The 26,404-nt window shown below is 31.5% G+C and overlaps 2 long non-coding RNA genes across 2 annotated transcripts; one reads left to right on the forward strand and one right to left on the reverse strand.

Moving 5' to 3' along the window:
- The first annotated feature begins 14,702 nt into the window (after window positions 1–14,702).
- Window positions 14,703–16,692, forward strand: LOC127241055 (uncharacterized). The gene is made up of 3 exons (XR_007836441.1): window positions 14,703–15,216; window positions 15,583–15,655; window positions 15,739–16,692. It is a non-coding gene; the product is annotated as an uncharacterized LOC127241055 (long non-coding RNA).
- A 5,701-nt stretch (window positions 16,693–22,393) lies between these two features.
- Window positions 22,394–23,594, reverse strand: LOC127241088 (uncharacterized). The gene is made up of 3 exons (XR_007836455.1): window positions 23,462–23,594; window positions 23,334–23,372; window positions 22,394–23,050 (listed from the first exon to the last, which is right to left on the reverse strand). It is a non-coding gene; the product is annotated as an uncharacterized LOC127241088 (long non-coding RNA).
- Window positions 23,595–26,404: the final 2,810 nt, after the last annotated feature.

Here is a 26,404-nt window from a genome sequence, read left to right on the forward strand (position 1 = left end):
TGATGCCTTGAAATGAATTCAAGTGATTAATCATAGGGGTGCCGTCTCTGTATTTCAGATTTACTAACTTCTTAATCAGGAATAATTTATTATTCTCAATTTTCCTTGTATATAATTGCTCCAACTTCTCCTATAGTGACCGTGTATTTGTTTCTCCGCTAACATGGTTCAAAACATCATCATCCACCCACTGCCTGATGTAACCATATACTTGCCGAGGCATGATATTCCATTCGGCATCACTTTTACCCTCAGGCTTGTCAGTTTTGAAAACTGGTTGATAGAAATCTTTCACATATAGAAGATCCTCCATCTTTCCCTTCCATACATAATAGTTTGAACCATTAAGATTAACCATTCTACTTGTATTCATTTCCATATTCACCACAAGAAATAAAACAGAAACCTCGCTCTGATACAACTTTTATGGGAAGAATGCTCGTAAAATAGGAATTATCCCCCTTGTGTGAATCTAGTAGGAAACAATAACAATAGAATAATCACGCCGAAAAAAAAGGTATTGCAACCAATCAACAAGGACACGAGCAAGTTTATGTGAAAAACCTCCTCGATGTGAGGACTAAAAACTACGGGACCGAAGTCCACAAAATCTCCACTATAATAGAAAAAGGGGTACAAATCGTTTAACACAGAAATCAACCCAGGTTCCAACTCACAAGATATAACACCAATCTTGTCAATGAATATGTGAGTTAAATAGAAAATTCACAAACAGTACCCTTCTATTCAGACAAAAATACTCAATGATCTAAAGGTCTGATCAGGATCTCCACTGTTCATAATTTACTCCACGATGTCCCCAACAACATACTTAAATTTCAGTCTGATCCAACGGTTAGATCATCCGATTAGATATCAACACCGAAACTGGTCTCGACCGTTCAGAATGTAGAAATATGAGTGAAAAACCTTCTACGGAAATCTGGGGACGATCTGATGGTTGAATATTCGTAAATCGTAGTTTTATGGAGACTGCGCACAAGATGAGTAAGGTGGCGGCTGCAATTTTCTTAACCACTCTCAGATCCTAATCCACTCAATATCAAATTTACACCTAGGTTGATTATCCATATGTGAACTTACCGAAATGCCCTTCCACATTAAGGAAAAATAAGTCAACACATTCCACCATCGTATCCACCACTACAAAAAAATATCAATTTTGTAACAAGATTTTTTCGTTCTTAGATCCACTTTTTTCGTTACTAATGATATTAGAGACGGAATTAGGGATGAAATTACGTTAGCTACGTGAACTTTAGGAACGGAATTCCGTTACAAATATACTATTTTTTTGTAGTGCACCACATCACTTCTACGATATTCATTCCCATGGGCAGAGCCTATTCCGACTTTGATTTCATTCAGAGTCCTGCTCTTGACTATTACTTTATTTAAATCTTTGACTTCGACCCTGATTCTATTAAGAGTTTTGCTTTCGACTCTGACCCAATTCAAAATCCTGTTTTTAACTTTGATTCCATTAAGAGACCTACTTTATACTCTAATTCAATTCAGAGTTCTACTTCCAACTCTTATCTTATCAAAACCCTTGCTCCGAAATTAATTATGTTCAAAGTCTTATTAACAACTTTGACTCTGTTCAGAGACTTAGCGTACTCTTACTTAGTAGAAGATTCTCGTTGTCACCTCCACTCTTCTCCTGGAAAGTCAGGTTGGTCTCTTTGATATTACCATTAGTTTTCTTTTTATGAGGGGTGTTATGATATATATGCTTAGAAGAGATATATATATATAATTATGGTAATAAATCTTTTCAACTATTAATTCCAACACTGAATATCGAGGAAGAAACATAACAGCAGTCGAGCTTACCGGCAAAATCAGCACAACAAAATTGTCTTTTCCGTATCATCCATCAATCTTTGATGTTGGGGTTGGGGTGATACTTGAGATGGATTGCTTCTTTGTGTTTTTCAAGGTGGTTGATGTATTTTGGTTTTATCATTTGAAGTTGTATCATTGTTCTACCTCTTTATTTTTTTTTATTTATAGTTTTCTAGAAAATTATTTATTTATATGCCATAATAAACAAGTAGTTTGTTCATTAAGTGTTGTGGAGTGACACAATTCCCATAAATTTTATTAAAAAATATAATAAATTTACGTATTAATACAATATATAATATACATATTTATTCACTTAGAAAAGTTACAATCTAATACAAAATATTATTTTTTATATTGCCAACACAACTTTTATACCTGACATAAAAAAATACATCTGTTTAAAAAAGACAAAATGAACAAACATTATTGTTACTATCTTTGTATTAATTATTTATGCCATGCGATGAGTTCCATGAAAATCAAGCCAAAACAATCATGTGTATATTAACATATGCCACCAAAAAAAAAAAAAAAAACAATAAAAAAATAAACCCCCCTTTTATGCATAAAAAATATAAAGTATACTAAGGGTTTTAATGAATGTAAACTCAAGTCAATACGTGCCAAACAAAAAAGAAAGAAACATCATTTTTTATGATATATTGCTCTGGATATGGTCTTGATTGTATATTTTAGGATGGTCCTAAATTTTCCATATTGTGGAAAGATTAACGGATGAAATTGTGTGTACGGATAGATATCTAAGATATGTACTGTAATTTGCTTTATGTAGTAATTAAGACAATTATTCAATTGTGCGTAATCTAAGAGGTTGCATATATCGATATAGAATTTATGCTGTGTGCTCATATTCTAAAATTAATCATTTTATACCCAAAAAGAAGAAAGTTGCATGTTATCTGCCGACGTCCATTGGAAAAATATCCGGTGAAATAGGAGCGTCGATGAGATGGAGCAAAATGATGCATATTTTGATGAGTTCCAATATGTTGTGAATGAAGATAAAGTTCAAAACAAAAAAAAAATCAGAATGGAATAGGTTTTTTTTTTTTATTGCAAAAGAAATTTAATGTTGAATTTATATTACATGTGTATTTTAACTATCGGGACAATAGTTTTCATAGAAACATACAACATTTTGATATTAGTTGTTCAACACATTAATAGTGGTAATTGGAAAATATTGAAACATTAGGTTGGACGTGAGAGGCATTCAGCCTTATGTCTTATGAAAAAATTTGTAAACTTGAAGGAAATAGGAACAAAATTGCAGATTATATCTGCATGTGTTGTTGATCACTTAAAGGGCTTTATTTTTTTGTTGAAACTGATAGACAACATGATATCTATGAAGTGATTTACTTGCCCTTGTTCGAGTATCTGATTATTATATCTAGTTAAAGTAAATGTGTTTGAACAATCTATCTACATTTGAGGCTTTTTGTTAGATGCATGCATAAACAATTTCGTGTGGGTGTATTATATTATCATATATCTACTTGAATTCTTAGTAATGTTAGGAACTATCGAAAATTTTGAATTTGCAGGCATATAAAGGGATTGGGACTGTATATTCCAGTAAAGTGATGAAGGTTCTAACTAATGAAATTTCTCGTTTTCAATCGGTAACAAACAAAAAGGTTGGAATCTCTAAGGGCATGTTGGCCCGATCTTTAGTGGAAGGTATAAACGTGATCTTGCATAGGTAGAAAACTATCTGCTAACATTGAGAAATTTCATTGGTATTTGTGGAAAACAATTTGCTAACTTTGTGAATTTAACCAATATATGCCAGGTTGTATATGTCAATGAAGTTCGGAAGAAAGTAACTATGAAATTGATTCCAAGGATTGATTCAAAAGCAATGGCTGAAAAAATTGTAAGAATATTCACTTCTTATTGTTTTCAGGTGTTGTGAGATGTTTGCCATTCCATTTTGATGCAAATGCCTATAGATGTATAAGTGTAAACACCTGCATGGGCCTACACAAACACACATGTTAATATTTATTTGTAGAGCTGTTTGGTAGCTTATTATTGTTGTATGATTTATTGTTATTATGTTTTAGTGGTCACCCCGAAGTTATGTTTTGGTTTTAGTTGTTGGTATATGCTTATTTAAAATAGGATCCAGACAATAATTTGATGGAAATTTTTTGTTGTAGTACAAATTTTTGTATCTCACTTTTTAGAACCATGTTATGGGTTAGATTTAATGTAATGTAATTTGTGTAGTTTCAAATTGGTTGAAATAGGTTTAATTAATTTGTTTAATTTCGGATTGGTTGAAATAAGTTTAATTTAATTTATTTAATTTCGAATTGGTTGAAATAGGTTTTTTGTAATTTATATAGAACCTGTTTGATTGAATTGGTTTAATGTATTCCATGTTGATCCAAATGAAGAGACATACAAGGATTTATAAATTTTTAGTTGGATTTGTATTTTTTGTTATTATCTAATTGATTTGCAACTTAGTCTAATGTCTTTTTGTTATTATCTTAGCATTTCAATGCAACTTGTTTTTAGCCTTTGATACTTTTTTTTTTGTTTTTTTGTATATTTCAAACATCGATTTAATAATTTAAAATTTAGACCGATATACTATTATGATTTCAGTGCAGCTTCTTCATTGGCCTCATTCTTGGATACTTTTTCCGGGGATTCATTTCCACTTTACTCTCCTGGTGGTTAATTTTCTTTATTGCTTTTTTTTAGGTGTCTCACCGTGAAATGAGATATTGTATGAATTGCTCTTGAGGACTGATGAATATTTTTTCAATGTGTATTGTGGTTGAGTAGGAATTGTACATTTTATTATTTTTATTGTCTTAGAATTTGTAGTGTGATGTACGGTGTTGATTGTAATGGAATGGCTTAGTCTTTGATATTACCGCTATAGTTCCGTAATAAATGTTTTTGTGATTCTTATTGACGAATGAAATGGCGTAATAAAAATCGTAAAAAAAGCCAATCCCATATGCAAAAAGTCCGATTTTTGGTTACGAACTATGTGACGTAACAAAAAATGTAACAAAAGCCAAGCCCATGCACGGGCCAAGCTGATTTGTGATGAAGAAAGAGCGTAATAAAAATAGTAACAAAAGCTTTGTCCCACGCGCGGGCAGGCAGCGTTGACCATCCACAATTGTGACGAAAAATTACGTGGTAAAAAATATTCGTTACGCGAGTATACATTACGATAATAAGTCATAACTACGGCATCACAAAAACTGTATTTTGCACGAAAAACAAGTTTTAGTTACAATTTTTGGGCGTAGCATAAAACTGCTTTTTTGGTAGTGTCACCCAAACCAAATAACGTTATATAACTAAATTTACATATGCGATATGTCCTATCTTCCGGCATGCACACAAAATACACAGAATTGCAAACAATTTAAACAAAACATAAAATAAAATAAAATAAAACTCATTGAGTTTGTATATATATATATATATATTTATGCAATCACACAATACATGAATTGATCCAGTTTTTAATTTGGGATCTGTTGTAGTTGGTGAGTGACCAGTGAGAGGGATACAAAAATCTTTGCCCTCTCTCTTTTTGTTCTTCATCATCCTTTGCTACAAATTCAGTTTTTCCAACCTGTATCTGCAATATCTTCTTCCCCAATTTCATTGCATTCATTCAGGTATGTCTTCCTCCAGCGAACCGGGAAAGCCTCAAGTACAGCTCCACAATTTTAGTCTCCCCCCAGAGCTGCAGTGGAAGAAGAACAACCCCAGAAAGATCCCTCGCCGCCGCCCCATGAAATCAATGGCTACAAACTCATCTACTTCATCCCTTAGTGGCAGGTCCTTCTCTTCCAAACAAATCTGTCTCCAAACTGTCGCTGGCCGTGAAGAATTCACCCAGAATTTGCAGATCCGCGGTCTGCCAAGCTACACTTTATCCATGAAAGGAGAAAAAAAAAAAAAAAAAAAGAAGCTACACTTTTTCCTACTTAGAAATCTGGAGAAAGAAAAAAATAACATTTTCTGAACTGAGCGAAATTCGCACATCCACATCAAATTCTAAAATGATGGAAATCAAAATGAAACTTCCCTCAACAAAAGACAAATTAAACCAGATATGCTAGCTCCCAAACTTTAATCCACGGCACAGGCTGATCAAGATGAAGGCGAGGAGGCCAAGACCTGGAATCTGAGGCCGCGGAAGCCAATCCAGAAGAATAACATCATTAAGGCCGCAGATACAGCAATGAACATTGACTAGAAAGAATGATCAAAGGAAGATTTTGTTATCTACTGCAACAATGTTTAAATATATTGTTGGAAAAAGATATATTGCTAGAAAATTTTCAATATATGTTTTCTCTATATGCTCAATTATCTTATATCTTTTTGCTAATATATTTTCATCACATACCTTTTCAAAATGCACAGTTTTTGTACTCAACATGCACATAATGAACACATGCAGGCTATAAGCATGATGAACCCATGCAGGCAATATATATACACTACATAATGTAATATTTAATTTGATTTTACATTGTAAACAATAAGTTTTCCTTTAACAATAATACATATTGTATATATGTAAATCTTAGATATGAAAATAGCCAAAATTAATTCATGAACAAAAAAAAAGGGCTATAAGCATAATTAAAATATTGAAATAAAAAAGAAATGGAGTCAATGAGATAAAAAAAAAAAAAAAAAAAAAATGCAATATAAATAGAATTTGGATATAACAGCCTAAACTTAAAAAAAAAAAAACTCATCCAATCCATATTAAATTAAACATTGAGATAAATTTGAAAGAAATTCATGCCTATTGGTGTCAAAGAAGAGAAATTTTTAATCTTTCGTCATTGTTTCTCTCATGTTGTTAGATTTTATTTTGAACTATACAAGTTTTTCAGATTACATATAATTTGAAAAATTATATAGTTGAAAATAAAATCTAGCAAATTTCATATCACAATTTAAATTTATATATATTTTGTATTAGAAACATAGAATAATAAGAATATTAAGTAATACAAACTACAAATCAACGCTCACAAATCTTATTTCTTGGTGTAAATTTAATTCTAATTAAAAAAAAAAGTACTCACAATTCAAATTAAATTGAAAATAAATTTATAAGAAACTCATACCTATTGGTGAGAGAGAAGAGAAACTATTGATTATTTTAAAGTCGTTTTAGTTCCGTTGTTGTCCTATAGCCGAAAAAAGTGTCAAATGATATATAAAATAAAAAATAATGAAACAAGAGTGAATATAAAATATTAAGGATTAGAATTGGTTAAGGATTACGATGCTGAGATATTATACCACGAGGGCAAGGAGAACTTGGTAACTGATGCGCTAAGTCGTAAAAGTTATCATATTGGTGCTCTCGTATTTTCAGATAAGTCAAACAAAAGTAAAACAAACATTTACTTCGAGCAGAAGGATAAAGAACGCAGGGAAGAAGAAGAAGAAGGAAGGAATAAAAGAAAAAAAAAAGATTTAGCCGTCCGATTTTAATTCTGATTTTGATATTCTATTTCTTGTTGTGATTAAGCTTTGATTATAATTTTTAATATGAATTTGAATATTGGTGTATTAAATTAGAAATCCTTAAAAAATTCATAATTTGCTATTCAGCTATTTAATCAAAGAATTTCTTTTGCTATTATCCTTGGTGATAATGATTATCATTTAGCCGGGAGTGGGCTATTGATGTGGCATTTATTATCGTTTAGCTAGGAGTGGGCTACCGATGCGGCATTTATTATCGTTTAGCCGGGAGTGGACTATCGATGTGACATTAATTATCGTTTAGCTTATATCGATGTGATATTAACTACATTAAAAGCAAGATTGGTCTATCGTTTTGAGACTGATTGTGTTATATATGTAACTTGCTTGTGGTAAGATTGTATGAATGGTCATGAGTACTGCCATGACTTTTGAATTACGGTTGGTTGCGCTTTTTGTTTATGTATGTTTTTAATACTCAGCTGGTGTTGCAAATGATATTACGTTTTTCTCCTACAGACTTCGTAGTTGGACCCTCGGGTCAGTAATTGACATATCATCTGGAAAAGGATCTTTTGAATTACAGCATGCAAATTTTTTGTATTATTTTGTAATATGCCAGTTTCACTTTTTTTCATGAGTTTGAGAAATACTGTGGGTGATAGTGATGTATTCCTATGTTTTAAAATAAATATTATGTAAAAACAAAATAGGTGATTTTTGTGAAGCCTCGGTATTATAGCATGGCGTGTTTATATACATTATTATTTTAATGCCAACATGTGACATACCCGCATTTTGGGGGTGTTACAAAATCATTCTATTAGGGTATTAATTGTGTTGTTATTTGTGTACCGTGTTAGTAAATCTTGTATGCTAAGATCAATTGTAGTATTTGTTGTTGAATGTCGCCAGTTTATTTGTTCTATTTGTATTATGTAAATATATATCTTGTGTTGTCTGATTAAATTTAACTAAAACGGTGACATGTAAATATCTGTTTTAAATAAGAAAAGTAACAACAAGAGGAAACAAATATTGCATATAAAATAATATCAAATGTTTACCCTAATTGCTAAAGATAAAATATATTGTCGTTTCCATATTAAAATTATAGTTGTTTCATCATATGTAGTTATTCTATATATATATATAGATGGATTGTTATACAAATTTATGTCAAATAGATGTATGTTGTTTGTATCATTGTGCACGTGCATAAAACAGTTATCATTGGTTTCATATATATATATATATATGTTCTATAAACAATAATTCTATGGTTTATAGTAAAACACTTACTCATTACGCTACCTAAATACAATCGTAAAAAGTACAGTGGTGGAAAAAAATATTATGTCACATGCTGCTGAAAAAAGAATTATAGTAAACTTTAGGAAGAAAATAATAATTGAGTCGGTAAGACAGATAGGTAAAACATGACATTGAAAGCAAAAGTGTAAATAATACTTCTTGTATTACATACCCCTACATCTAATAAATCAATGTCTATATCACTTATTTTTATTTTGTTCAATTTTTATAATTTTTTTATTTCTAAAATGATGGGCAGAAAAATTCAGGGGTGCCAAAGAATTCCGATGCAACTTATTGAAAATAGGCAAGCCAGCTCACTACTACACCTGTGGAGTTAACATTGGGATCATAATGTTCTCCACGACGAACAATCCATACTCGTTTCTCCATCCCACCATGGAGTCTGTGTTCGAAAGATATAGAATTTCCAACCAGCCTATCATAGGAGCTGCCCAACCTATCGAGGATCATTGTCAAGAGTGTATTGAACAACTTAATCAACTGTTGATAAATCTGTTGAATTGGTTTATAAGGAGGTAATTTTCATTCTTCACCGGTCAGATTTACACTGCGATTAAATTCATATACTTGTCAAAGTTGAATTTCTCTGTGCTAAGAGGGTGCATTTCTGAGTGTAGGTACCTAAATAGCAAGAGACTCTGGAAGGTGCTCGAGCTAGATACGTTGAGGTTATCAAGAAACTCGACGACAAATAACCCTCTGAGAATTTACTGCTCTTTCAGGGGAAGGAGTTGGATCAGCTGTCTGTCCATCCATGCCCGGAGTTACGCTATGTGATTTTGAGCATTGTGCCTATTCGGTTTTCCACCAACCAATAGCGTTGGGTGAAAATTAGTCTAACACTGCTGGAGGAGACTTTGTCGAGTCCCTCAAAGATGTTGAATTAATAAACTTGCAATTATATCTTTATTAATGTGATGTTGGTTTCGTGTCAGTTTTGAGTCTCTTGGTGATCACATTTTCCAGCATTTATGTAAGTTTAGTATCTAAGAGTTATGGAGAAGTTAAATGAGTTGTTAAATGCACTATCTATATGTATCTTTCTTTCTGCACGATCTAATATAGTAAAAGGTTGCGGTCCTCTTTTGATCTCTTACTTTTTATCTTTTCTGCATAATTTAGATTTCTATCAAAAGACTTCGTTGGGGTTACAATAGTTGAAAAAACCTAACAATCCTTAGAACTTTACACAGTAATTTTAATTTTTTGTGTCATTCTTTCCCTGAGCTAGAAATAAACACAATCCAGATTGTTTTTTAAATTTACATTTCTCTTCTTCGTATGTCTGAACATAAAATTAGAGATTATAATGTTGGGTATAGGACACAAGTTCTTATGTTTATAAAGAAATCTTGTTAGATAGCAGGCTGTAGGGGCTGTCAGTGTCGTCCACTAAATCAAGACCATTCATCCAGCATCGGATGTTCGTACAACAGTATCTACAACCCCTTTACCGGGCCATAGCAAGAAATTATACATTCTGTTAAAGAAAGCCGATGGTGTAAATTGCATGGGGTAGAGAATTTTCTCGAATTGATATGGTGGGTGGACTTGTGACTTACCTTGCTTGTTGGTGTAGGGTTTTTGCATTTTTCTTAAATGTGGAATATAAACACTTTTGAAGAGGTGCGTAAATTTGTAGTTTTGATGGGATCCACCGTCTGAGTGTTCAATAGATCGCGGTTTTCTCCTCCGGTGAAAACTTGAGTAAAGTTTTGTTTAATATTATTTATTTTTATCCCGACATGCCCATACTCATGCACTCAATCAAAAGTGAATTCCAAGTTGAAGCATGCCAAGCAGTGTTCAACCACTTCAAAATTTATGGATTGATTGATTATTCATTTCCGCAAATGCTTTGCGGGTGAGCCAACTATATATCATCAGTCAGCCCCCCTAAAGTGCACACTCCAAATTCCAATACAACAACATTACATTACATTACATTACATGCTAACCAATTCATTTTCCTTTTCGTTGTGTATCATTGTCAAATGCACACTGCAATAAAACCACCCACACACACACCACACTACAACCAATGGAATGGATTGCTCTCTACAAGACAAGCGTAGGTAGTCTAAGTATCAAAGATCCAAAGGTAATATGTCTAAGGTATCAACACCATATCAAGCACTAAGTTATCCAGTCCAAATATCATCGATCTAAGCTAAGTCAAAATCAAGTAAAATGGTGAGAGACCGTCAGCATCCGCTCGAAGGAGGCCTCTAATTGACGAAGGGATATCTGTCGGGAGAAGTATCCGCTCAATCGGGAGAGAAACCGCCACAGTCGCTAAGGCATCTGCGATGCGGTTCCCCTCTCTATATATATAAGTATCCGCCAAGTCGTATCCCTAAGCCGCAGCCGAATACATGTAAGGCATCGTTGGAGAGACCAGTGGCTCTCAATCCATAATGGCGTCAATCCTCGATCAATCGTTATCCCTACTCCAGTCTGAATCACCGTCAGCTCTGCCAAAGTGTTCGTCGCCTGTGCAATCAGATTCTGAAATGCAATGAGAACTACTCCTGCCGAATCTCGGATGATACCTGCCGCTCCTGCTGCTCTGGGATTGCCAAGCGAAGCACCATCTGTGTTAAGCTTGAACCATCCCGGAGACAGTGCCAACCATCGCACCATAATCGGAGGCCGAGGGATCGGAGGGGGAGTATCGAAATCCAAGTCCATATGCTATATGAAAATCGCCCACCCAATGTCGACATAATAGAATCCTAGCACGCCAAAGAGTCTGCAAGTGTGAATGAATCCGTCAGATGATCCTCTCGGAAGATACGCGAAGCCCCCTGTGCTTCGCATTGTTCCAAGCTATCCAAATGAACCATAGTATCAACAACGGAACATACGCTCTAATACTTGAGAATGTGCTAAAGAAAGTCTCCACGAAAACACAAATAGATGCAGTGTATGTGTCTCCGGCAAAGATATCTTAAAAAGCACCACAAAATTCTCCCACACTCCTAAGGCAACCGCCGAACTAATAAAGAGATGCGAGATAGTCTCGACCTCGATATGACAATAGTGGCATCGTGAGACAATCGAAATGCCATAATGCTGAATAATCTCATCTGCCAGTATCCGTCGTCAAAACAATCTCCATAGAAAGACTGATATTGTCGGAGTAAGAATACGCGACCACAATATCCCCGATAGCCAACTCCGTACCCCTGTATTATGGGAAAGCTCCCAAGCTGAGGATAACGTAAATGTACCGGATGACGAGGCCATCCAACTCATTTGATCGTCAGATTGTCTATCAATAGGGACATCCAAAATACGCTAAACGACCGACTCGGGAAGATATGCTCGCAATCTCACAATATCCCACGAGTCGCCACTCCACATATCTCGAAGCAAGATCGGCGGCGGCGGCGGTAGTCTGCCCTCCCGAAAGGTCGAAAGGGGCTGCTCTCCAAGTCATCTATCATACCACAAATAACACGCCCCGGACCTAAAGTCCAATAAATCTGTAACTGAACATCATCCCTAAATCGGCACAAGCGTTTCCACACCGAGTTGTGGTAGCTCCGACAAGGAGCACTGCCCATAAAGCAATCGCGAAAGTACGTGTGCCGCATCGCCTCCGCTCACAAGGAGGAGCCCTCGTGAAGCTTCCACGAAAGCTTCATGGAAAATGCATGAACCATATCCGAGAGACATTGAAGTCCCAAACCACCCTCCTCTTGCGGCCGTGCAACATTCACCCAAGAAATCCAATGACGCTGGCGGTGACAATGATACGAGCCCCAAAAGAACCGTGCACAAATCTGCTCAACCTCATGAAGTATCGACTGTGGAGGATGCAACACCTGAAGTAAATATAGTGGAAGGGACAAAAATGTACTCCGAATAAGCTGTAATCGGCCGCCATGTAACAATACAACCCGATCCCAACGGCTCAAGTATCTCCGAAGCTTCCCTAGAAGCTCCTTGTATAGAATACTCCTCCGATTCCCCACATAGAGAGTCGCACCAAGATATGTAATCGGGAGATCAGCCACTCTAAACCCCGTAACTGTCTGGAGCTGCTCTCGAACTCCCTCTGGGCATCATCTGCTGAAAACAATCGTGCTCTTCTAACAGTTAACCTTTTGGCCAGTGATCCTCGCATAATCGGCCAAATAGGTCATCAAAGAGCTCATCATCTCCCCACAAGCACTAGCAAAGATCAAAACATCATCGGTATATGCTAGGTGCGACAACCGAAACCCCCTTCTACATCTAAAGTAAAGCTCCGGAAACCCCTGGTAGAGCCGCTCCAAATCCCTCGATAGAAGATCCGCCGCAAGTACAAACAAAGTAGGCGAAAATGGATCCCCCTTTCGGACCCCCCGGGAGGATTTAAAAAATCCCCCAAGATCTTCATTAATGAAGACAGAGTAATAAACATGCTCCATACAATGCATCAGCAATGTAATGAACTCCTCTGCGAAACCGAACCTCAACAAGGCATGCCTAAAAAAATGCCAAGACACCCTATCATATGCCTTATTAAGGTCTAGTTTCATAAGCTCGTTATGCGACGTGCCTCTAAGGTTCAAATAATGAACCATCTCGAATGCCATCAATAGATTATCCGCGATCCCGCGCTCTTTCACAAACCCACTCTGATACAGTGAAAGTAGGCGCGGTAATAAAGTCCCCAATCGCACTGTTAATTAATTCTTATAATTGATGACTAATAGTTTAAAGATGTATTAATGTAACGATGATTAATTTTTGTGGTTCATGTAGTTGAAAATTGCATTAAATGAAAAAATAATTAATTCTTTTGGTGATGGTTAGTAGTTGAAAATGACATTGAATGAAAAGATAATTAATTCCTTTGGTGATGGTTAGTAGTTGAGAATTGCATTAAATGAAACGGTAATTAATTCTTTGGTTGATGGTTAGTAGTTGAAGGTTTGAATTGAATACAAGGATAATTAATTCTTATACACTTCTAGAAAAAAGATTGATAATTACATAAATTTATAACTGATTTTAATTTGCAAAAATTAAAAGTCACAGAGAGCAATATTGTCATAAATATATATCACAACTTCTGGCTTTAACTATTAAACGAGTAATATTCCATAAAAAAAAAAAATAGTTGATGTGACAATCGATGAAATTCAAGAAGTCATGTGCAACTAAACAAAATTTAAGGTTTGTTTGCCCATAAAATTTTTTCTGACGCGATTTTCAATATATATTTTTTCTTCTAACAAAAGTCAATATTCAAAATAAAATATTATTTTTAATATTATTGACACGATTCCCTATATCTTAGGTAAAAAAAATCAAATCATAACATTAAACAAATAACGCTTATTTTCTTAAGACGTTATATTTAATATTTAATTATATATTATTTGTTTAGATTAGTTTCCGATATCATAAATCAATATTTCATTCACTTTTATGTATGTTGCATATTTATTATCGTCACGTCAAAGGAGATCACTTGAGGCAATTTGATATTTGGCATCACGACAACGTTGTACTTCTCAACTCATTAAATTCTATGTTCATAATCATTGTTAAAATTTAAAAGTTAGTTCGATTTACATATGTTGAATATTATTTGTCATCAGTCGAATCAGGCTGCTCCGATCAAATTCGAGATTGATATGCTACTCACTAAATCAAAATTTATTTTTACAATTATATGAAATGCACAATTTAATTATCCCTTCTTTTTGTTGCTTATTTTCTTACTATTTATTTATTAAATTCATCCAAAAAAAAAATATATTACAATAATAAAATTAAAAAGAAATTAATAATAAAATAATAATAATAATAATAATAATAATAGGATAAAGATTCCGAAATACACCTGTCATATTGACAGTATTTCTTAACATGGAAAGTGATACGTGTCTCACACTTTTTACGTATACATTAATCAGCTCACACTATAAAAACCCTACATTCTACATCTCTCCTCTCAATACTAATCTCACTTTCTCTTCTCCACCTATCCTTTCCAATTTAATCACTTTTCTTTTTTTCCCCTCTTTATGCCAAATCACAAGCCAAAACCGTCAAAAACCTCTGAAAATCACAATTATGCTCTTACAAATGACAAACCCAAGTTGCTATTGTGTTTGAGGAGTTTTAACCTTCAAACACAATTTATAAGGAGGCAGCAGCACCACTGTAGGGTTAGGGCACCATATGTCCCTCACCATCATATTACCGACCTATATCCTATCGGAACCCTAAACATAACTTGGTCAGGATTAAATAATATTTTGGAAAATTGCAACCAAAATACAGTAGATCCATCGTAAACTTGAGAATGAGGGCCACAAAGTGCATAGAACTGAACATACATTCAGATCTGACACTAGATCTTGTACAACTTGGTGTTGTCTTTCCGAAACTATTGAACCAAAGAAAACTCTTACTCAATAGAGAAACCAAACAGCCTTCGAGGCGAAACAGTTGCTGGTTATGGTCTCTGATGCGAACATCAAGGTTTGACGAACTAATTCTTTGTATAAGGAGCATGTTGCATAGATAAGAAAGTTTAATTTCTATGTAAATACTTTTTTTTATACTATTAGTTTTAGACTTTAATATCTTTTATCATATTGTCAGAATGGTGTAAGTGAAGGACAATTTAAATTCAAGAAATATGTTCCTGTGAATGAAACTGATTTTGTGAAGATGAAAGTATACTGTTTAATAGTTTTATATTTTAAATAAATTTTATATTATGAAATAGTGATTTTGTGATTTAATATATATATATATTTAAATTTTAAGAAAATTTGTATAAGAGTTTGTTACTCACTAGATGCTCTTATAGTTGTGTTCTTATAGTTGTGTTATGGACAACAGGATTTTTCATGTCCGTTCTCAAAGCTGGATTGAATTCAATTACCCTAACTACAATCATATATATTTTTTTGAGGTAATTATTATTATTATTTATTTATTTCATAGTTTCTCCAATGCAACATATCCAAATTGTTCAAACTATAATTTTTTTTTCAGGAATTATTACCTTTGTCCGAACAAAAGTTTGAAAATCACAATCATGAATCACGAATCCACCGTTACTATATTGTTATATATAGTTAAAAAAAAAAAAAAACTGTACAAGTCATAATGTTGGAGATCAGAGCCAATTAGATAAGTGTATTATATGATTATATAAAAGTTGTTCACGAGGGATAATTAAAGGATAAAAAATATTACTAATTACTTGTAAAATATTTTCAAAAAAACATGAATACATAGTATCTATTTTTTTGGTACTTTGTATTGTTGTTATAGTTTGAGATTGTATATAGAAATTTTCTGATAATTTTTTATATTATTGTGTATTGAATTCGATCCAATAAATTATATATATGGCATGTTATTCAGCACATGTTTATGTATTAAGGTTTAATTACAAAACTTCTGGATGAAATCATAATCTCAAACCCTACACTACAATTCCACACCATACCAGAACCCTTCCACACATTATTTTTCTTCCCTTTCTCTTCCCATTCAATCTCCACCGGGCAATTCAATCTCGCCGCCTCTTGACTGCTGTTCTCATCGGAAAATTCAGTTGATGCACCCCAGCCGATCCTCGTCCCCAAACTTTGGGCGTAGCAATCAATCCACTCAGTTTCTAGCTGTCCGATCAGCCCCCTGAATGAAGAATTTGCGAGTCTCAAGTTGTTTTATCATATTGGAGAGAATGGCTTGAGATTGTTCGGCCTTCAGCTCCATGATACGAGTGACTGGTGTTGGTGACACGAAGGCAGCAACATTGTCACTGCTGGAAACTGATAAGCCGACCAGTTCAAATCTATCGCCGCCCCCCACCCCCCCACCCAGCGGATGCTACTTTCTCTGGTTCATTAGATATTTGGTTTATAACTATCACCCGTGTATAAATCATATTATATGCTAGTGTATATACATATATTGTACTTTTTAAAATTTTACTAGTTCAAGATTTTTTTTTGAAACTATCACATTTAATAACTATTTACATATTATTTGCTTAGATTTAATTTTCGACATCATATGCTAATAGTACATTCATTTTTATGTATGCCAGTTATTTAATGTCATCATGAAGAATGAGGTCACTAGGATGACATTCAATTTATGGCATTACTGCAATATTGTACTTCTCAACTCATTAAATTTGATTGTACGCATATTGTTAAAAATTAACAATTAGTTTGATATTACACATATTGAATATTATGTTTCATCATTTGAGTGAGATTGCTAGGGTAAAATTCAAGATTAATGTCCTACTCAATAAATCAAATATTATTTTTACAATTATATTAAATGAATTTATCCCTTCTCTTTATTACTTATTTCCTACCTTTTATTTTTATTAAATTCAAACAAAAAAAAAACGAGGTAATAATAAAATAATACAATAGGATCTGTTCGTGCAACAACTTTTTGGTATTCTTTACACAATTTTTTATATCACACACAAAATATAAATTTTAAAAAAAATAATTAAACACTTTTTTTCAAAATGTCAAATATTTAATTTAAAATAATATATTTTATACATTAAATACAATTTCCTATACCATACACCAAAAATTAATTCATCCAAAAATACTGGGTGAACATAGTCAAAATTAAGAAAGGAAATAAGTCAAAATTAATAAAGGAAATAATGATAATAATAATATTCCAAAATCCATCTGTCATGCTTATAGCATTGTTTAACATATAGCTTAAGTATTTTCACATTTATATCTGCTCATTGGTTAGAATCTTCTATAAAAACCCAACTTCCTCTCCTCAATGCTCATCTGATTGTATTGTACTTATTCTTATTAATATATTTTTAATTATTTAGTAATCACATATCCCTTAAATTTTTGGCTATAATAACTGTAACACCACGAAGGAGTTTGACAAAGAATTTGAGTTTTTACTTTATTAAACAACTTTAAGTTGTTTGGTAAGTCAAAAAGCTAATTTAGTTATTTGGTAAATTAGTTTTTAGAAATACTCCCCTCGTCCCATTTAATTTGTCCACTATTTATATTTTCGTCTGTCCCACATAATTTGTCATTTGCTTTTTTAGGAAATATAATTATACACTTTAATCATATTTTAAAATTCATAATTAATAATTTTTTTTATTTTAATTAAACTATTTATTTATTTTAATCTTAATTTATAATAATTTTTATTAAATCATAATTATTTTCACTAATACACTTTTTAATTATTTACTAATTATACACTGTCTAAAACTCCGTGTCTAAGCTAAATGATTTTAGCTGGGACAGAGGGAGTAGCTTATTAGAGCCAATCAAAAAGCTAATTTTGGAAAAACTATATAACCCAATGTTTTATAAGAGCTTTCTCACTCTCATTTTCTTTCTTCCTTCTTTTCCCTTAAAAATTATTATTTATTTCCTATACCTATAAATATATTTGTATTGCAGTAGTTATTAATTATTTTAATATATTTTATTTACTAAATTATAATTTTTTTTTATAAATTTTTATTGTAATTTATTCTATTTGAAAAATATATAAGTTTGTTAAAATGAAAACATACTAGAAAATATAAATTATTAATTTATTTTTATATATAATTTTATATTAAAAAATAAATAAAATAGATAAATTTATTGAAAATTATAAGTATAATAAATTAATAAATTAATTAGTAATAAAAAAAAGATATATATACGAGAATTTTATTATTTTATATTTTACGCAATTCTCAATAAAACGTATTAATATTTTTACTTAAAAATATATTATTTTTTTCAAATAAAAAAAATAATAAAATTGAAGTTTTAATAATACTTTCAAAATTTATAATAATTTAATAACAAAAATTTATAGAAAATTTAAACCTAAACTAACACAATTGAATGTTTTGAAAAATAAAATATAATTATTTTCAATTGTCATTATAAGTATAAATAGTTGATTTATCATACACTTTAATACAATCAACTCATTGAATCACCTAGTCAAACTAGCTAATTAAATCACCTAAGCTAATTGAGTCAACTAACATGTAAAAGCTATCAAGAAATGGCTAAACACACCCTATATCGGTTACGGAGGGAGCAATAGTTCTATTGAATGTAAAGTAAAAGTCAATAGTGTCTAACAAAAAATATATATATATAATTTTTTATGATATGCATATATATATATATATAACAGAAAACTTGCAGGTAATGTTATTATATATATAACTAAATTTACACATATCCTAACTTCCCGCATGCACACAAAATGCACAATTTGCAAACAATTTAAACAAAATAAAAACTAAAAACTGAAAAATAAAACTCATTGAACTTATATATATATAATGTATCTTATTATAGGATGATTTTAATTTAGCTGCACAGCACAATTTATGATTTCTACCTTATTTTGTGATTTTTTTTAATGAAAATAAAAGTAAACTAAAAATAAATATTATTATAACTAAATTTGTATCACTCAAGGTATGTATGTGTGACAATTTGCAGGAACGATTGCAATATACAGTTCTCATGTGTATCTACACAAGTCTTTCAGCTAACGTTCACTACAAATTTAGTTTTCTCAACCGAAGGCTGCAATTTCTTGTTCCCTAATTTCATTGCACTCATCAAGGCATGTCTTCCTCCAGCGAGCAGGGAAAGCCTCAGTTACAGCTCCAAAGTTGTACTCTCCCTCCGGCCACAGCTGCAGTGGAAGAAGAACAACCCCAGAAAGCCTCAAGGGCTATAAACTCATCTACATCCATCAATCACTCTCCAGCTCAAGCCTCCATCCAGCTGCTCCGGAATGGAAGTACGCCTTTGGTGTAAGAAATAAAACATTTTCTAACTGAACGAAATCCGCACAGCCAGATCAAATTCCAAAATCAAAATCAAAATCAAAATTAAAATCAGAATTCCCTCAACAAAAGAGATTTTCAATATTGATTTCCATTCATTAAACAAAATAGAATTTTTGTTGAGATTTTCCCTTGAAGATTACAAATGTGTATCGGCTTATCATTTGCATTGTTAACTTTATGTTATCTCTTTAATTTTCAATATTGATTTCCATTCATTAAACTATAAAATAAAATAAAATAGATTGCAACAACGAAAACTATTATTAACAATAAAATATAATAAAAATAAATAAATATTACAAAAGTATTCATAAATTTTACATTATAATTATATAAAATATTTATTAAGAAAATATTTGTTACAAGAAAATACCATTTTTTTTTAAGCATATGGACAAAATTCTCAATCTCTGCGTCCAGTTGTCCTCTGAACCCAAATACATCAGAGTTGACTCTTTTGGGGTCGTAGAAGGCACAAAATGTAGCGGCAAATACAATTTCATCTCATTGGTTGAGAAATAAAATAGAGACAAAAGAGAAGAAGGGGGTAAATCAAAGTAATGTTACATATATTGAGAAACACTCCACTCGAATCGGTGCAAAAGAAAATTAATTGGTCTGAGTTCTTAAGTCAACAAACCATTGTTGTCATTTATCACATTAGAGAGACAAAATTTAGAGAGAGAAATAATTGTATGTGCTCTAACTCATATGTAACTCTATCTCCATATTTTGAATACGTTTTTAATACTTAAATTCACCGTAGGAGTTGCTGGAGGACGGAAATTATTGGAGATCCAACAAAAGAAAATGACCAATCTCGTCTTACTCTCACTACAAGAAATAATTATTTTTGTAACAAATTTTTTTTGTATCTAAATCTATTTTTTTCCGTTACTAATGACATTAGAGACGAAAATAGGAATAGAATTATGTTAGCTACATGAGAAAAAAAAAAAAGAAAAAAAATGACAAAGAGAAATAAGACATCGCTATGCGAAGTAAATTTGACTTAAAAATCACCTACGTTAGCTATGCATTGCTACTAATTAGACTTAGTGGAGGTTTGGTACCTACCACCATTTAATATTAATGCATTAAAAATTACTAATTTATGTTTTATATATTTGTAAGTAGAATTTATGTTGTAGTTAGTAGGTAGACTCTATTTCCTATAAAAAGAGTGTAACTTGCAAATTATTTTCCATTCTTATTCTTTGTTTCTTCTTCCTTTCAAGTTTTGTAATTTTAGTTTTCTCGTTAGTGCTATTCTTCTACTTCCTCAGAAAATTTTTAAAAAGCTAAGTAATAAATTAAAAATGACATTACAACATAATTTATAATAAAGTATTTAAAAATTTGAAAGTTAATCATCACAAAGAATAATAATTTATTGATAAAATTTGCATAAACTAAAATTCCTGTTTTATAAAAAAATCATTGCTTCTTTTTATATTTCAATTTCTAGAATAATATAACCAAAGTTATTATCTACATCACTAAGCATTGACAAATATGTTAATAATCACGCCAGTCAAAAAAATTATTAATTTCTTATTTGAGCGAAATAGCGTGTAAATCACACCAATCGAGAAATTGCTTTTGGAGAAGTCTTATGAGACAAACTTAATTGGAAAAATGTTAGTAAGATTTAAACAAGTAATATTGTTGTCACAATCCATCGTACTGCACCAACTCGACCATTTATTAAAGAGACATGTTCCATCATATACAATTCCTATTTCTAAACCTAAAAAATATTTTATTTTAGTAATTCACGGATTATACATATATCTAGATTATTAACTAATCTTATTTGGTGATCTAAATTTTTTAAAATTGCAACAAAACTATTTCTATAATGTAAAATTTTGTTTTAATAAGAAAAATAGGTACACGAAATGAATACATATTAAGATAATAAAATCTATATTTACCTAAATTGCAAAAGTTTAAAACATGTTTGTGTATGTACTTTGTTGGGGACTCCTGTTTGCGGATATATCATTAATGACTACGTTTTTCTAACCATTCGAGCTTTTAGGTGAGATGGTTATTCTGCATCCGACATAGTATGCATGTGCAAGTTTCACATGGCCCACTTGCACCTGAGGGCACCCGAGGGGGCGTGTAGCTTTAAGATGAGACAGACCGATATTTGTTGACTTTTTATCAGATAAGTTCATTATTTTTGTTTCATTGTATAATTGTTGTCAACATGAAATATTCTACTCGATAAAACAATTATCATAGTTTTGTATTTTTATGTATAAACAATACTTTTGTTGTTTATATTAGTCTTTATACTCATATTTATGTCTACATTATTTCATATTTATCCATTATCGATATAATTTCTTCCCTTTCATGGATGGCTATAAAAAATATGCATTTCCCCTTCCGCAAGTTCCATTACATTCACATTAAGTAATGTTCACAGGCACAACTGCAATGCAATTGCGGATTTGAGGCCCTCTAGAGGTTAGAATTCTACTAAGCAATGCACTATTTTGATTAAGAATTGTTTGATACGTTCAAATGTTTTAATTTGAAATACATTTTTGCTTTTTTGATATTATAAATAATTCTTTTGAATAAAAAAATGTAGACACTTGATGAATACATGTTAAAATAATATAAAATATTCATTCGAATTGGAAAAGAATAAAAGATATTGTTGTTTGTATATTTGGATTATATTTATGTCTTTGTGTGTAATATTTCGACGCATGAAGATTTAATAATGATAAAAACAACAGAGACAATCAATGTTAAGACTTTCTTATGAAAGAGATGTACCGGTGACCATTTGTGCACACGCATCCGGAAGCCTTGAAAAAACTATACCCCTCTAGATCTCAATTTAGAATAGTCTTCTTCGTTAGAGAGGTGGATGAGAGTATGTTTCTAATTCAATCTACGGATTGAGAATTATCCAACAAGCTTAAGATTATCAAACCATAAAACAAGCGCTTTCCACGATGCATATCTCTGTGAAAATTTCCCAGCAAGAGCAAATTGATACTCCGAGGTAAGGTCGAATGTTTCAGCAGCATAGAACTTCACCCTAGGATACCCATTAACCGTTGCAACAGATCCGAAACCCTCAGAAGTGTCAAAATAAGCGCATGACTTGGAAGAGTCATTTTGTCGAGCACCTGGAGTGCATGTAGAAGAGGAAACGACCTCAGCATAGCTTGGTCTTTGGTTTCCCTGCTTTCAGCCATGGCCGAGAATCACCTCAGCAAGCACCACCTTCGACCACAACCGGCAGCGAAATCCAATGTCAACGCACTCGAATTGGCAAACAAAGGATGCACCAGTCACAAGGCCTCGACATGAAACGAACCAACTCGGGAACAAGAAGACCAAGCGAAGTACGAATCACAGTGGCTGGCGATGCAGTGCCATCATTGGCAGGAAGAGCGCCGAATTGAGCTCATGCAAACAGGATGGTCTCTTAATCTATAAAAGGAAAAAAAATTTGGCCCTTTACGTTAACATCCATATCCATGCTTTGGCTTGATCTTCATGGAAAGTCATCACATTGTATAAGTAATTAATACAAACAATAAAGAATGAAAAATAATTTTCATGAAAAAATTAAGATTGAAAAAGAAAAAAAAAAACACAAACAACGAACCTACTACAGATGATAAAATTAAAACACATTAGGATATGCAATAAAAAATAATACAAGTTAATGAAATCTGCAATGAAGAAATGAGAGGCTTTTGTGTTTAATTACCTTTCAAATAGTTGCAAAGAATCCTCTAAGAAACAAAATCTGCAATGAAATAATATGAATTAATGAAATCAGTGACAACATATAAAAAATAGTCGTAGGAAAAATTAGAATCAAATAAGGATATGTACCTCCATATCTTTTTTAAGGTACTTTGGCCTCTTCTTGGGGCGCTGCAAAAGTCTCCCTCCGGTCATCAGAATAATATTTTCTTCGACCTCCTCCTTGCTCAGAGGAACTGTATGGTCAGCTTCCTATTAAGAGTGTTGCTGGGATGGCGATGGCATTCAAGATTTGCAATGAAGATTGAAGAAGAAGAAGGGAATTGGTTTTTAGGCAACTCACTTACCATTTTTTATTTTGATTATACATGCTTACCTTCTATTATTATTATTATTATTATTATTATTATTATTATTATTATTATACTTTGGAGAAAGAAAGTGGCATGACAACAATAATTAAGCACTAGTTAGGTCACTTTATATTTATATGTATATTATTCCCTTTGTTTGAGAACTATGATCTTATTTGAGTTGGACACGAAATTTAAAACATATTGATATTATATTGATAGTTAGTAAAAATTATGAATAAAACACTTTTGTTGTACTTCGTGGATGTATTAGAGTAAAAAGTAGTCACGTTTGTTTAATAATGAAAAAATAAGGGTAATATTATAGTGATATGAGCATTTATGGAAATACGAGTATTATTTTGGGACGGATAAAAACAGTAAACAAGACTATTGTATTGGTACGAATGGAGTATTATTTTTTTTATTGATAGTTTTACAATATTTTTATCACAGAAACAATTAGGGTGCTGATTTTGAAAATTCAGTGCCGTGCTGATTTTTCAACACCCGTAACATATATAAACAACATACAGTCTTATTATACACAACACATGTTATAGAGTAAAGACATGTGTTGTTGGTTTATAATTATAAGTGAGTTGTATAGCAGTATGCGGTGTGCCCAAATCAACTATTATTTATGTTGTATAAGACTATAGCATGTGTTGTATTCGTTTTGTTGGTTCATAATTATAAGTGTGTTGTATGATAGTATATGTTGTGCTGAAATCAACTATTGATTGTGTTGTATAAGACTATAGCATATGTTGTTAGTTAATGTGTTGTATTTTTATTATATGAATGCATACGCTGTGCTGCCTGTAGTAACACCATCTGTTGTCTGATAACACACCATGTGCTGTAATATATTGTTAGCATTGTAAAATTCAGCACCGTAGCCGCCGTCTTTTATCGCATAGCTCCAAATAATTTTTATTTAACTCAATAATTTCTTCCTCAATTCGAACAATATATTCTTAAAGTTGCCCGAGGTAATTATGTACCTTAACATATTGATGTGTTTACATCAATCACATCCTACGCCACCGACTAACAATCTTATTAAAAGGTAATATTAGTATTGAATTAATGATGACAATTGTGTGTTTTGTGCGTACATTCGGAAGCAGACAGAGGTCGGGGCAAGGCTGGGCTGGAGCCCTCACCCCACGAACTCCACCCTATTAATTTTTCTTTTACTTATTTAAAAATATACTCCCTCCGTCCCGCATAATTTGTTCATATTTTCTATTTTCGTTTGTTCCACATAATTTGTCATTTTTATTTTTGGAAGTATAATTATACACTTTAATCGTATTTTAAATTTTATAATTTTCTTAATTATAATTAAACTATTTATTTATCTTAATCTTAATCTATAATTATTTTTACTAATACACTTTTTAATTACTTATTAATTATACTTTACCTAAATTCTCGTGTCTACAGTAATACACCTATATTACATGGAATGGAGGGAGTATATGTTATAATTCATTATATTATTTAATACGTGTTATTATCTTGTAATGCCAAGTGGCCAACTGATGAGTACTCCATTCTTGTAAAGTCTATTTATAGGCTTTTGTAAATTGCATGAAATAATGATACGTTTTGCTCTTGAACACTCTCTCTCTCACCTCTCATTCACTCTCTAATATATATATTTATTATATTTATTTATTTGTGTTGTCTATTTAAATACACATGCGTTACATACATACATACCATTTATAAATACTTATCTTTAAAGATATATATTTATACAATTGTATATTTTCTTTCTCGACTATACACATATATTATAGTATTATATTTTATAACCATATATAATTTCTCTTTGTTTCAGTTGTCCTGTCAAATTAGTCTTATTTCATAATAAATCAATAATTAATAAATAATAATTTATATCGCCAATTTAACTATATTTTATTAAATTACTAGTATTTTTTCTTTAGATTTTATTTGGTCATACATTTGAGAGTTGAATTTAAAGTTTTGAATAATAAAATTTTATATTTTGATGTAATATAAATATGTCTTGACGTTATATTTTTAAATATTATATTAATTTTTAATATAGTATAAAAAATAAAAATATGCTCCCTCTGTTCCGCATTATAATGTATGTGTACTTTGCAATTTAAAAATTAATATAATAATAGTATTTTAATTGTAGTGAGTAGTTAAAAATATTATAGAATTAATTTTGCCTTTGATTTTTTATGTAAAAGTAATGATAGTAAATACCGGTATTTGAAAAAAAAAAGTGGGGGCCATTGTTACTAAAAAATATATACATACGGATGAAAATAGAAAGATATATACATTAACAAGAGATAGAGAGAATACTTGTTTGTATTTTTAATTTGAGATATTTTTCTATACTAGCTATTAGAAATTTGTTGATAATATAAAAAATAATTTTTTTAAAATTGTTAAATTTTCATAAGCTTGTAGAATATATAGTTTGTGTTGATGTGTATATATTATACTTTTTTAACAATATTAATCATAAAGCGGTGTAAAAAATCTTTTATTAGGGTGTTTGATTTAATATTAAAGATTAGAATTTGTATTTATTTCTTGCGAAAATAAATAATAATAAAGTTGCAATACTTTTAGATTTTAGATTTTTTTTTAATTATTTGTTATTGAAAATTGTAAAAATATTAATAAAATATTCAATTGTATTATTTTGTAAGAAAAAATAATA

The sequence above is a fragment of the Andrographis paniculata genome, unplaced genomic scaffold (assembly GCF_009805555.1).
Source record: "Andrographis paniculata isolate CXL003 unplaced genomic scaffold, ASM980555v1 Contig80END, whole genome shotgun sequence".
Taxonomy (NCBI): Eukaryota; Viridiplantae; Streptophyta; class Magnoliopsida; order Lamiales; family Acanthaceae; genus Andrographis; species Andrographis paniculata.